This window comes from Oryctolagus cuniculus, chromosome 16 (genome assembly GCF_964237555.1).
Source record: "Oryctolagus cuniculus chromosome 16, mOryCun1.1, whole genome shotgun sequence".
Lineage (NCBI taxonomy): Eukaryota > Metazoa > Chordata > Mammalia > Lagomorpha > Leporidae > Oryctolagus > Oryctolagus cuniculus.
This window is the reverse complement of record NC_091447.1, coordinates 4,553,001-4,564,997: the sequence shown is the minus strand read 5'-3', so window position 1 is coordinate 4,564,997 and position 11,997 is coordinate 4,553,001. Positions and strand designations below refer to the sequence as shown.

Genomic DNA, 11,997 nt, shown 5'->3' with positions numbered 1-11,997 from the left:
CAGGCCATAGCAGAGAGCTGGATCGGAAGTGGAGCAGCCGGGACTCGAACCAGCCCCCATAGGGATGCCGGCGCTTCAGGCCAGGGAAGTAAACCACTGCGCCACAGCGCCGGCCCCAAAACGGTAAGGATTTAATGTTTTCAGTCTCCTTTAATATCTCTTAAAGTCACAACATAGAAATAGAAATGAGTAAAAGGTGACAGTAAGAAATACCAATTACATTACCAGGCATCAATTTTCCTAGAATCAAGTTAATGATGCTTACATCTTAGAACTGTTTTCTATTATACCCAAATTTGAATGCAGAGAGAACTTTTGGCTTTTATAAAGATCCATATCTTGGGGCTGGCTCTGGCATAGCAGCTAAAGCCACTGCCTGCACTGCCAGCATCTCATATGGGTGCCAGTTCGAATCGTGGCTGCTCCACTTCCGATCCAGCTCTCTGCTATGGCCTGGGAAAGCAGTAGAAGATGGCCCAATTCCTTGGGCCCCTGCACCATGTGGGAGACCTGGAAGAAGCTCTTGGCTCCTGGCTTCAGATTGGTGCAGCTCCAGCCATTACGGCCAATTGGGGAGTGAACCAGCAGTTGGAAGACCTCTCTCTCTCGCTCTCTTTCTCTCTGCCTCTGCCTCTTTGTAACTCTGCCTTTCAAACAAATATATAAGTCCTTTAAAAAGAGGTAGAAAACATGTAGTTGCCCTCCCAGACAAGCTAATTCAGATGTTGTCCAATGGAAAGGCTTAGAGAACAAACTGAAGTGCTGGAACCACATAGCTTATTGAACGAATCTTAAACACACAGCAAAAACCAAGGGGAAGCAATGCAATACATGAACATACTTAGCATGGGCGCAGTGCTTCCTGAGTCTTATCCCATGCTCAGCTGTCTGAAATGCCTTATGACCGTTTGGCACCCTCTGCACTAGTTTGCTGGGGTTGCCATGGAGGGGCACCACAGACTATGTGGCACAAGCAGAAGGGCACTGTTGTCAGAGGGGTTTGTTCTGTTGAGACTTCTAGAGGATACTGCCTTCCGTGGCTCCCCCCAGCCCCTCCCTACTCCGTGAGCTGCCTGTTGTGTAGAAGGCGACACTGCTCATCTATTCGCAGAGGCAGAGGCTGAGTGACAGCAGGTTCCATAGCCACTCAATCACAGAGAGCCTGTGAGGCTCCAAAGAAGATGCAGGGTCTATTCTGCAAATGAGAAGGGAAGGGAGATTGAGAGAAGAGAGTCAGCTTTTCAGGAACGCTTCTGATCAGTCTCTGCAAACATTGAAGAATGACGTGTTTCTGCTGGGTTCCCAGGGTAGCCATCCAGTTTCCTTTCATTAAGCTTGATTCCTGATATCTTATGAACGAGACATGCCATAAAACACTGGCAGTACCTAGAAATGGTTCCTCTTGGCAAAGATAAAAACTACAAAGAGTAATGAGATACAAACTACAATGCATAGTACTTTGTAATAGTTCTCTAATATTTAGAAATTTAAAGGTTAGGGGCAACAATGAGAAAAGATGTTCATTCTTTACAGCAAAGAGATTGAAGTTAAACACAAAGAGAAAGAGCTAACATTAGAGTGTTCCAGAAACAGCCTACAAAAAATATTTTCCTTCTCATTTCGTATATGCATCTCTTTGCTCTGTAAGTCTTAGGTTTACCTGGTCCTGTACTTGCAAAATTGCTAAAGACATTCATTAGAAGCTTGCTCACTAACTGCACAGGGTGAAGGTCAACTTTCAACAGATTGCATTTCAGCATCCTGCTCTCCAAACCCAGATGCTGGGTGCCATGGAAATTCTAGAATTTTGATTTAGCCTCTCTGCCACTGGGCATGGACAGCCACATTTTGAAAACCTGCAGGGAACTTGATGATCAGTTAGCACAAGAACTTCCCATTTAATCCCTAAGCAGCTAATGCAATACTTTGCAGTCACATAAAGAAAAAAGTGTTCCAGAGCCACAGGCTCATGCTGCTCCCCAGAGCGTGCCTCCCCAGAATGAAGTCTTCAGAATTTTTCTCAAGATTCTGTTGCTAAAACACCTTTGAATGTATTCTGCCAATGTGTGATCTGGCTTATTTGTAAATCATAGATTGTAATACTGCAGTAATACAAATCAGTGTTCCAAAGCTTTTCCAACTAGGAAATTCAAAAAGATGAGGTAAAATGAATCACAGATAATTTTGGGCACATTGGAAAGAGTTCGTTCTGCTTTAGGGTCCCACCATGAATGTGTACTGAGAGAACAAACACAGTTCACTTTCTCTACCACTCTCTATTTTAATGGCCCTCTGCAGGTCACAGAATCTTTTCATATCTGTAATATTATTTGAAGCTCAAACATCCTATGAGATGGGCTTAGTTAATATTAATAACCTCCCATCATTGAGTATATTGAAGCCCCAGCAGGACATGTTCAGTATCACGTAACTAAAAATAGTGTCTAAGACAGAAATCCAAGATTTTAAAAATAGATTTACTTATCTATTTAGCTAATGTGTTTAGTTGAAAGACAAAACAACAAAGATGGAGAAACTAAAAGAGAGATTTTCCATCTTCTTGCGCATACCCCAACAGTCAAGTCAGGCCTGAAACCAGGAACTTCATCCTAGTCACCCACATGGGTTGCAGGGGCCCAACCACTTGGGACATCTTCCCCTGCCTTCCTATGTTCATAGCAGAGAGCTGGATGGAAAGCAGAGGAGGTGGGTCTCAGGCACTCTGATACAGTATGTCTGCATTGCAAGTGGTGGCTTAGCCTACTGTGCCGCAACACTGGCCCCCCAAATCCACGTCTTTGGTCTCAGAATTGACTACTTCATAATCCATGGCTCAACTGGGCAGGAGCTACGATTATATTTCCCTTCTTTCTACCCTGAGGCAGAAGACAATAAAATGTTGCCTTTTTGCTACACTTGTTTTAAAGATAAATACAGCTGCCTATTGGAATTATGTGAGACCAGATGTGGTAAGAACAGAGTAAAGTTTCATAGGCTAGCTAAGCATAAACATCTCTATGTAATATCTGTAGTGAAATGCAGTGATTCTCAGCTTCGGATGGCTCCCCTGGGGGATATGTGACTACATGCAGAGACTTCTGGTGGCTAAACCCGGTGGGTCTGGGGGATTTGCAACTGATACTTGATTGTTAGAGGTTGTGGATGCTACTCAACCTCCTCCATTCTTACCATGCATAGAACAATGCCCACCACAGAAATGCATCTGGCCCCAAATGTCAATAATGCTAAGGGTGAGACATACCCTCACCGTAGTACTTGTCCATGTCTTAGTTATGAATCACTGTAAGTGGCTGTTGAAATCTGTGCAGCCACCCTAAGCACAGGCATGTACACCCCAAACATTGCACGCTCTCCCAGCATTTTCTGACTCGCTGAGGCATATTCGCAGGTCACAGAGTGAGAACCCTAGACCTGCAGGGAAAGCAAACAGTGGGTCCCAAAGACCTCTGTTGAATTGACCTCACTGCTGCAGCTCCTCAGAGAAGCGAGTCATCCTGAGGCACATTCTGGGAATCCTGATATTAGACAAGAGAGTCAGAGGTTCTTATGCAGCCTTTGGGTCTGAAAGCACCACTGCTTCCTGGGATATTAAAGTCATTCATAACCCGATAAAGCAATATTTGTACTTCTTAATTGAAAAGGAGGCTTCCAAAACCACACTCCGCAAGACATTTTTAATTAAAAAGAAAAAGGCCACGAATCTGAAAACTGGCTTGTTGGTTATATCATTTCATGGAGCCCTTCTGAGGGGGATTAGAGGATTTGCCTCATAAAGTGTGCCATGCAGTGATTATACCAGTTAGAGGGCCCCTGGCGGGTTATAATATTTCATCTCATGAGGCTGAGAATGGCTACTCCATGAAAGCCTTGTCACTTGACTTTATGGCTGAGGGATGGAGGGGAGGGAATAGGGAAGGAATTATGAGATAGGCAGTTCATCTTCAGTCACTTTTGCAAGTCTCTCTATCCTGTCTCCAATTTTGGGCTAAAATTCCATCTGCTTAGGGCTTTCATTCTTCTATCAAAATCTTGCATTGTGTATGTACTCAAGCCATGTACACTTTTACAAAACCAATCCTACAGTAAAGCTGTTGTACTTTCCCAGTAGTAAGTGTTTAAGGCTAAATAATAGGCTAATAAATATTTAGGGACTGAGACAGACTTGTTATGGGCTCCCCAATCTAACAAGCTGTAATTACTAAAAAGGAAAAACTTTACCTATATGGACTCATCACATTGTATCTTATTAAAATAGACCAGTTAAGCAAACCAGTTATTTTATCTATTAACGCCTATTCAATAGCCTGTAACAACATTAGGTATCTTAAAACTGCTGTCTCCCTTTCTTCAATAATATGAATTTAATTTGATATCTCCTATGCAATTTGGATTTAGCATGAAACTTTTTGTGTATTTAAACTCAACAAATATCTTAGAGGCTTATTATCTATAGAGCTTTTTTTAAAAAAGATTTATTTATTTATTTATTAGAAAGCCAGAGTTACAAAGAAAGAGGAAGAGGGAGGGAGAGTGGGAGGAGAGAGATTTTCTATCCACTGGTTCACTCCCCAGAGGGACGCAAAGGCCTGGAATGAAGCCAAGAACTTCTTCCAGGCCTCCCATGTGATGGCAGGGGCCCAAACAGTTGGACCATCTTCCACTGCTTTTCCAGGCCATTAGCAGGCAGCTGGAGCAGAAGAGGAACAGCCAGGCCAGGAACCGGTGCCTATTATGGATGCCAGCATTGCAGGCGGCAGCTTTATCAGTTATGATACCACATCTGCCCCATAGAGTCTTAAAATATTAAAATCCCCCAATTCTAACTGGGATCTAAAATAGAAATCATTCAAAAACAAATATAAACTATTAGAAGAAAATAGTTTTATTCAAACTGTATAGAATGTTTTCCCGTATTGCTTAAATAAAAGCATGGTTACCCAAACCTGTCTTAGGACAGAGAGATGGAGAAAGATAAATTCAATCTGTAAGCAGATCAGGGAGGAGGCCAAGAAGTCAACAGCTTCTTCCCTTGAAACAAACAAAACCCTCCAAGCCCTGGAGACCATCAGACATTTGGTAGATTTCAACACCAAGCTCCTTGCTCCATGCTGGGCAACATACAATGAATGTAACACAAATCCTTTCCTCTCAAGGTACACATTTCAAATCACTATTATAGACAAAAAGGAAGAAGGATGGAGGGAGGGAAGAAGGAAGGAAAACAAGAAGGAGGGAGGAAGGAATGGAGAGAAGGAAAAAGGTCTTAGAGAAGGTATTTTACAGTGCCCTAATCTACAAGCCCAAAGAACTCAAGCATAAATTTCTTTCTCATTTCTGTAATTGTTTGCCACAGCAGATGTAAAGATTCAGCCCCAGGCCGGCGCCATGGTTCACTAGGCTAATCCTCTGCCTGCGGTGCCAGCACACCGGGTTCTAGTACCAGTCGGGGCGCCAGATTCTTTCCCAGTTGCTCCTCTTCCAGTCCAGCTTTCTGCTGTGGCCCGGGAGTGCAGTGGAGCATGGCCCAAGTCCTTGGGCCCTGCACCCTATGGGAGACCAGGAGAAGCACCTGGCTCCTGCCTTCAGATCAGCGCGGTGCGCCAACCGCAGCATGCCGGCCACAGAGGCCATTGGACGGTGAACCAATGGTAGAGGAAGACCTTTCTCCCTGTCTCTCTCTCACTGTCCACTCTGCCTGTCAAAAAAAAAAAAAAAAGATTCAGCCCCAAATGATGACCTAAAATTTCAACAGTATCACGAAATACAATGAATGATGATTTTTTTCCATTCCTAGACTCTCCACAGACTTCCCCAGGTAGCCCTAGATTGATGCAAACTGCCCATGGTGCCCACTACCTCCTTTCAGACAGCCTCTATGTACTTTTCCTATGGTAGCCAGTGATCAAAGAAACCTCCCTGCAGAGCAGGGCAACCTCACCAAGATGATTAGAATCCACCCATGACTTAACATTATGAGTCTGTCTAGATGCTGCCATTGGATTTCCACCCTCACCCTTACAATGTCCTCAAATATTGGCCAAACAGGTCAAGTCCATGGCAGAACACCTACAGCTCTCTCCTTGCATGGTGCCCTGCCACTGCTGCCTGTCCTTCTCCAGAGTTGCTTTTACACACTTTAGATGGAGTGAGGAAGACAGAAAGTATTAAATGCTTAGATAACTCCTGACCCTCACTGTACTGCCTGATAAACAAGAAAAACTATTCAGTGTAAAACCATGGTTGAAATCTAGCAGCCCTGCCCACAGTCAGTTGCATAATTCGTGGTTCCTGGTGTTCAATGAAATTGCAAGTTTTCTTATTCAAAAAAAAAAAAAAAAAAAAGAAAGAAAGAAAAGAAAAGCTCCATTAAATATAAAGTGCTTTCCTTTTTCCTGCAGCCTCTGTAAATGCCATGGTATTTTTATTCAGTTTCTGGGGAGTTGTGGAGCCTCATAGACACTAGGCCGGCCCCATCCTAGAACTTAATGCATGTGTGCTCATGGCCTCATAAGCCACCAAGTTTCCTGTCTCACCAGGTGTGAGACCAACGTGCTGTGTTCTGGCTGGGGATCTGGAAGTTCATCTGCTTTTTCCAAACTGCAACAGACAGGGGACCCTTGAAGGACTGTAACCTCCAATGCATTCTGCACCTGGATGCACTCAGTACCTGGCTGCAATGAGTACCTGGCTGAGAAGATGAGAGGTTAGCATCACACTCGAGCCTGAGAAGCCATAGTCAGCTAACCCTGACCACATCTGGGCCCACTTCATTATAAATGTTCAATGCCAGGAGTACCAAATGGAGATCTCGGGAAACTCAACACAGGGCTAGGAGCTGTGTAAGAGTTGATGAGATGAGAAGGGATGGCTTTCAGATTGTAAAGCTCTTGAGCTTAGCTTTATTGTGATTATTTTTTCCAGCCATGATGGCCTACATAACCATTAGAATCTGCCCTGGCTGGTGCTTGGGCTGCCATATAGAAAAATGGAAAGAAAAAAATAGCAGCACAATTCACTTCAAGGTAGCTGGTACCATGGAAATGCTCACTAACCTTGACGCTCATGGTAGAAGGGAAAATTAGGGTTCAGGGCTCAACAGGAAAACTCCAACTTCAGTAACAAGAGACATGAAGAGGAGGCAAAAAAGTTAAAAAAAAATACCATGCAAAACTTGGACTATGTTGGAAAGCGTTTGTTTGATGAAAAAGTGGGAAGCATTTAGGATCGAACTGATAAATAGCTGAGAAGATATAAGCAGCAGACTTAATAGCCTGTGTTTGAGTTGAACTCTTATTTTAGGAACTATAGTCTAGCTCAGTTGAGCTAAATACATGAATGAAAAATGATAAGACAGAGTCTAGAATCACATATAGACCCAGACTCTTTTTGAATTTCCTAGTAATGCATAGCCCACATTGAGTATTTATGAAAATAGAATAAAAGAGGAAAATCACATCTAAAAAGTGGCAGCATGTTATATTTGGTAACATTTACAAACCTGAGTTTAATATAAGAAAGGTGACCTAACAATGGAGATTATGGACCTATTAATTATATAAAATATCATATTATTATATTTCTTGTTATGGTACTTCTCAAATTATCACTTTTTGCTTCTTTTTATGTTAACCACAGGAGATACCTTGAGGAAGATATGGATCACTCCTGCCCAAGGAAATACTCTTTTTATCAATATTTGATATCCTCATTTTCCAAATATAATTAATAATTCAGCAGACTGAAGATTTACCAACATTCTGTAACCATTCCAGGGAAACCTAAACCCTCTTTCCCACCTGCTCCTTCCAGCACTTTGATTCCCTTAAATTAATTTCTTTTTTCAGATCCATTATTTGTTCATGCTTCTCTTAGTTCTTGGCATTTGCACCCACAATTATATTCTGCATGCTGCTTGTAATTATCTCGCTGCTATCCGGGTCTGCATGATTTCCCACACTTCAGCTCTACACGAGCATACTTGAGATCATAATTACAGTCTTGCATTTTTGTTCAGCAATTTAAAACATTTCTAAAAGCAATGAATCTCCTGCAAGCAGAACTTCTGGAATATACCCTCCATATGTGGCTATTTATCTTTTGGGGATTTGGGATCTCTTTGAGAATTAGATAAATTCTAATTTATCTAATACTGTTTGCTCCAGTACCACAGAGGGAGAGAGAGAGGCGGAGAGGAGGGGACATTTTCTCAGTTACTCCATGGAGTCTAGTGACGACAGCTATTGTAGAAATTACTGCATTAGATGTTTACCAAGGTGGACACAGCTCTCTCCATACCCCACACTATGAGACGTTTACTGATAATGCAAAGTGTCTTCTTAGACAAAATTCATGTGGATGTGTGGCATCTGACTCAATCTTATTTGTATATTTTAACGTCACCAACTGTGAGACGTCTATAGGACACGCTGTGCTTTTTCTGATCTCTGTAACGTATCCTAATCCCCAACTTCTCTGCTGTCCCATTGTCCCCTTACTGCAAGTGATTGCTTCTCCAACACCCCTCTCCCCAGTGCCAGCACTAATAGTCACAATCCTACATCAACCAGCTGCATTTGGGCATTTATTATCCTTGACCTTACTATGCTTGCTATGGGCTATGGCGTCAGAAGCAAACTATTACCTGAACTTCACCTCCACACTCCCTGACTCTGCTGTTTTGTGTCCCACCTCAGCTGCTTCTTTGCTTCTACAATTTTTTTTTTTTTTGACAGGCAGAGTGGACAGTCAGAGAGAGAGAGAGACAGAGAGAAAGGTCTTCCTTTGCCGTTGGTTCACCCTCCAATGGCCTGCGGCTGGCGCACCACGCTGATCTGAAGGCAGGAGCCAGGTGCTTCTCCTGGTCTCCCATGGGGTTCAGGGCCCAAGGACTTGGGCCATGCTCCACTGCACTCCCGGGCCACAGCAGAGAGCTGGACTGGAAGAGGGGCAACCAGGACAGAATCCGGCGCTCCGACCCGGGCTAGAACCCGGTGTGCTGGCGCCACAGGTGGAAGATTAGCCTATTAAGCCACGGAGCCGGCCTCTACACAATTTCATTTTCTTCATCTTGAGTAATTCTTGTCATCCTCTCCAGGGCTGCTCATGGTTTTGCTTGTCATATGGCCCCACTCGCTCTCCCTAGACAATCCATGCTACATGTTTCAGTTAAAATCCATGCCCTGTTGATTCTACCCCTATTTTATATATAACTCTGATCACATTCCAGCTCCATGTATGTATACAGGTTCCTCATTCAGGGGTCAGCGATGTGGCACAGTGGACTAAGCTGCCACCTGTGACACTGGCATTTCATATCAGAGCTCTGGTTTGAGTCCTGAATGCTCTGTTCCCCACCCAGCTCCATGCCCATGTGCCTGAGAAGGCAGCAGAAGATGGCCCGAGTACTTTGGTCCCTGCCACTGATGTAGAAGACGTACATGGAGTTCCTGGCTCCTGGCTCGTTCACTTTCTCTCTCTCTGTTTCTCTCTCTGTCTCTGTGTCACTTTGCCTTTCTAAATAAATAAAATAAATCTTAGTAAAAAGCTGAATTTTGGGGGCCAGCACTGTGATGTAGCAGGTAAAGCCAATGCCTGCAGTGCCGGCAGCCTGTATGGGCACTGGTTCAAGCCCTGGCTGCTCCACTTCTGATTCAGCTCTCTTCTATGGTCTGGGACAGCGGTGGATGGTGGCCCAAGTCCTTGGGCCCCTGCACCTGTGTGGGAAACCTGGAAGAAGCTCCTGGCTCCTGGCTTCAGGCTTCAGATTGGCGCAGCCCCAGCTGTTGTGGTCATTTGGGGAGTGGAACAGTGGATGGAGCACTTCTCTCTCTCTCTGCCTTTCTGTACCTCTGCCTTTCAAATAAATAGATAAATCTTTTAAAAAATATATTTTTCACTTGTATTTTCTTTGATAATTCTAAATTAGTCCTCAAGTCCAACTGTACAAATGATCCTTTGGTCCTAAATCTAATGTGTGTTCAAGTATCCTAATTCTCTGAATTGCATTCCGTAAAGTGAAAACCTAGCAGTTATGTTTGAGACTGTACTCTGTTAGGGTGGGATCCACAGAATGCAGAGCCCCTGGTGTGTGCATTGCCGCTTTGTCAGGAAGGCAATCATAGGGTGCTGCAGGGAAAGACAGCAGAAGGAAGCTGAAGGGACGGAGACTTGGCGTGAAGATGGTACCAAGTGGCACTCATTGCTACTTCTCCCAGACAGCGCTCTCTGGTAGCCACATACGCTGCATTTCAAGAGTTGACTCCTAAGGGAAAGAAGCGGAAGAACTTACCTTCTGTGTGTAATTCTCTACATACAAAGTTGAAGCAGTCAGACTTCTAATTTAGCTCATGCCAATTTTTTCAAGAAATGCAAATTCTGCTTTGGGATCCCTGGAACAATGGGGAGAAGAACGAATCCTAAATCATTCCTGGGTTCTCAGATGCGAATGCTCATCAGCTGTTGCAGACTGAGCTTGTATGCCATCTGTTGGGTTCTTACATGATCTCAGTGAGTAGTGTTCATAACCTGACCCCGTAACTGGACTTCACCACGCCACTGCCCTGGATGCCCTGCTGGTGAGGCAGGCACATGGTGAAGCCGTGGATCCTGCGGATGTGGACTCATTCGCACACTCCCAGTGTCACAAAATGTTCTCCTGACTGTTGTGAGGGATGTAAATATCCTGCATCAGTCATTCTCTACCTGTTTCGATACAACAGAGTCTGAACACAGAAACAGACAATGGTCAGGCCACATAGAAGAACAGAAGCCACCAGCTTCCGGACTGGAGCCACCAGCACAGTGAATCAAACTGCAACATCTGCAGCCCAGCTACTCAAGACTTAATCAGTAACTTAGATTCCCTTATTTTCCCCCTATTTCCACCTTAGAATGAACTAGAGGAGACAGATATGCCCCCTTCACCAATTACATAGCATGCTCACTTCTGGCTAACCTGCCTCCAGCTTCCCTGTGCCACAATCCACAATCAGGGTACACCCGATGCTTCCTTTTTTTTTTTTTTTTTTTACTGTAAATTGTTTATACTGCTCTCCTTGCCTTTGAGTGTTGTGCAAATTCCAGTGAAATCAACTGACTCCTTTGCCATAGCAAACCCTAAATGAAGAGTCTTTTCTATTTATACTAATTTGATTGCAGTGTAATCTCAAGGGGGCCCAAACACCATTCTGTATTTATATGTGTTTATCCTAGCCTGACTGTAACCTCTTCAGGGATAGAAGTCTTACTTAATTTTATTTGAATCCTTAGTTCTGTACTTGATGAAAACATGCATGCACTCAATAATTATGTAACTCTGAGAGGGAAAGTAAAAAATGAACATTCACCTGGGAAAATGCCGGGTGGAAACCATAATGGTGGATAAGGCATTCTGTATGTCCAGCCAGGATAGTTTGCCAGAAGCACTGAGTAGAGGCAGCTCCAGGGTGGGTGTCCTATCTGAAAAAAATAGTCCATTGTTACCAACCTGCCAAGAGGAAGCTGACAGATTTCCCTAGGAACTAGTGTCATATTGACATGGAATTGGTACTTAATTGTCATAGTTGTTAAAACTGCCCATTGACTTATTATAAAACAACAGCATGAAAGGTTAGCTTTAAAAAGTAAGCTTGGAGGGCCCTGGCTCTGTGGCATAGCAGGCACAGATGCAGCCTGCAGTGTTAGGATCCCACATGGGCACTGGTTCGAGTCCCAGCTTCTCCACTTCCAATGTAGTTCTCTGCTATAGCCTGCAAAGACAGTAGAGGATGGCCCAAGTGCACCTGCATGGGAGACCCAGGAGAAGTTCTTGGATTTTGGTTTCTGGCTTTATATTGGCCCAGCCCCAGCTCTTGTGGTTATTTGGGGTGTGAACCAGCAGATAGAAGATCTTTCTCTCTTGTCTCTCCCTCTCAAATAAATAAATAAAATCTTTTTAAAAAATAAACATGGAATATGTATTAATATTCTGGATATCAT

General features: G+C 43.7%; 1 long non-coding RNA gene across 1 annotated transcript in view; it reads left to right on the top strand.

The window, feature by feature from the left end:
• The window catches only part of LOC127487775 (uncharacterized), a 66,905-nt gene extending 55,263 nt beyond the window's left edge, over nucleotides 1–11,642 (top strand). The window contains exons 7-8 of the long non-coding RNA XR_011383041.1: nucleotides 4–123; nucleotides 7,657–11,642. This is a non-coding gene — a long non-coding RNA (uncharacterized lncRNA). The remainder of the gene's footprint in view (nucleotides 1–3; nucleotides 124–7,656) is intronic.
• The last annotated feature ends 355 nt before the right edge of the window (nucleotides 11,643–11,997 follow it).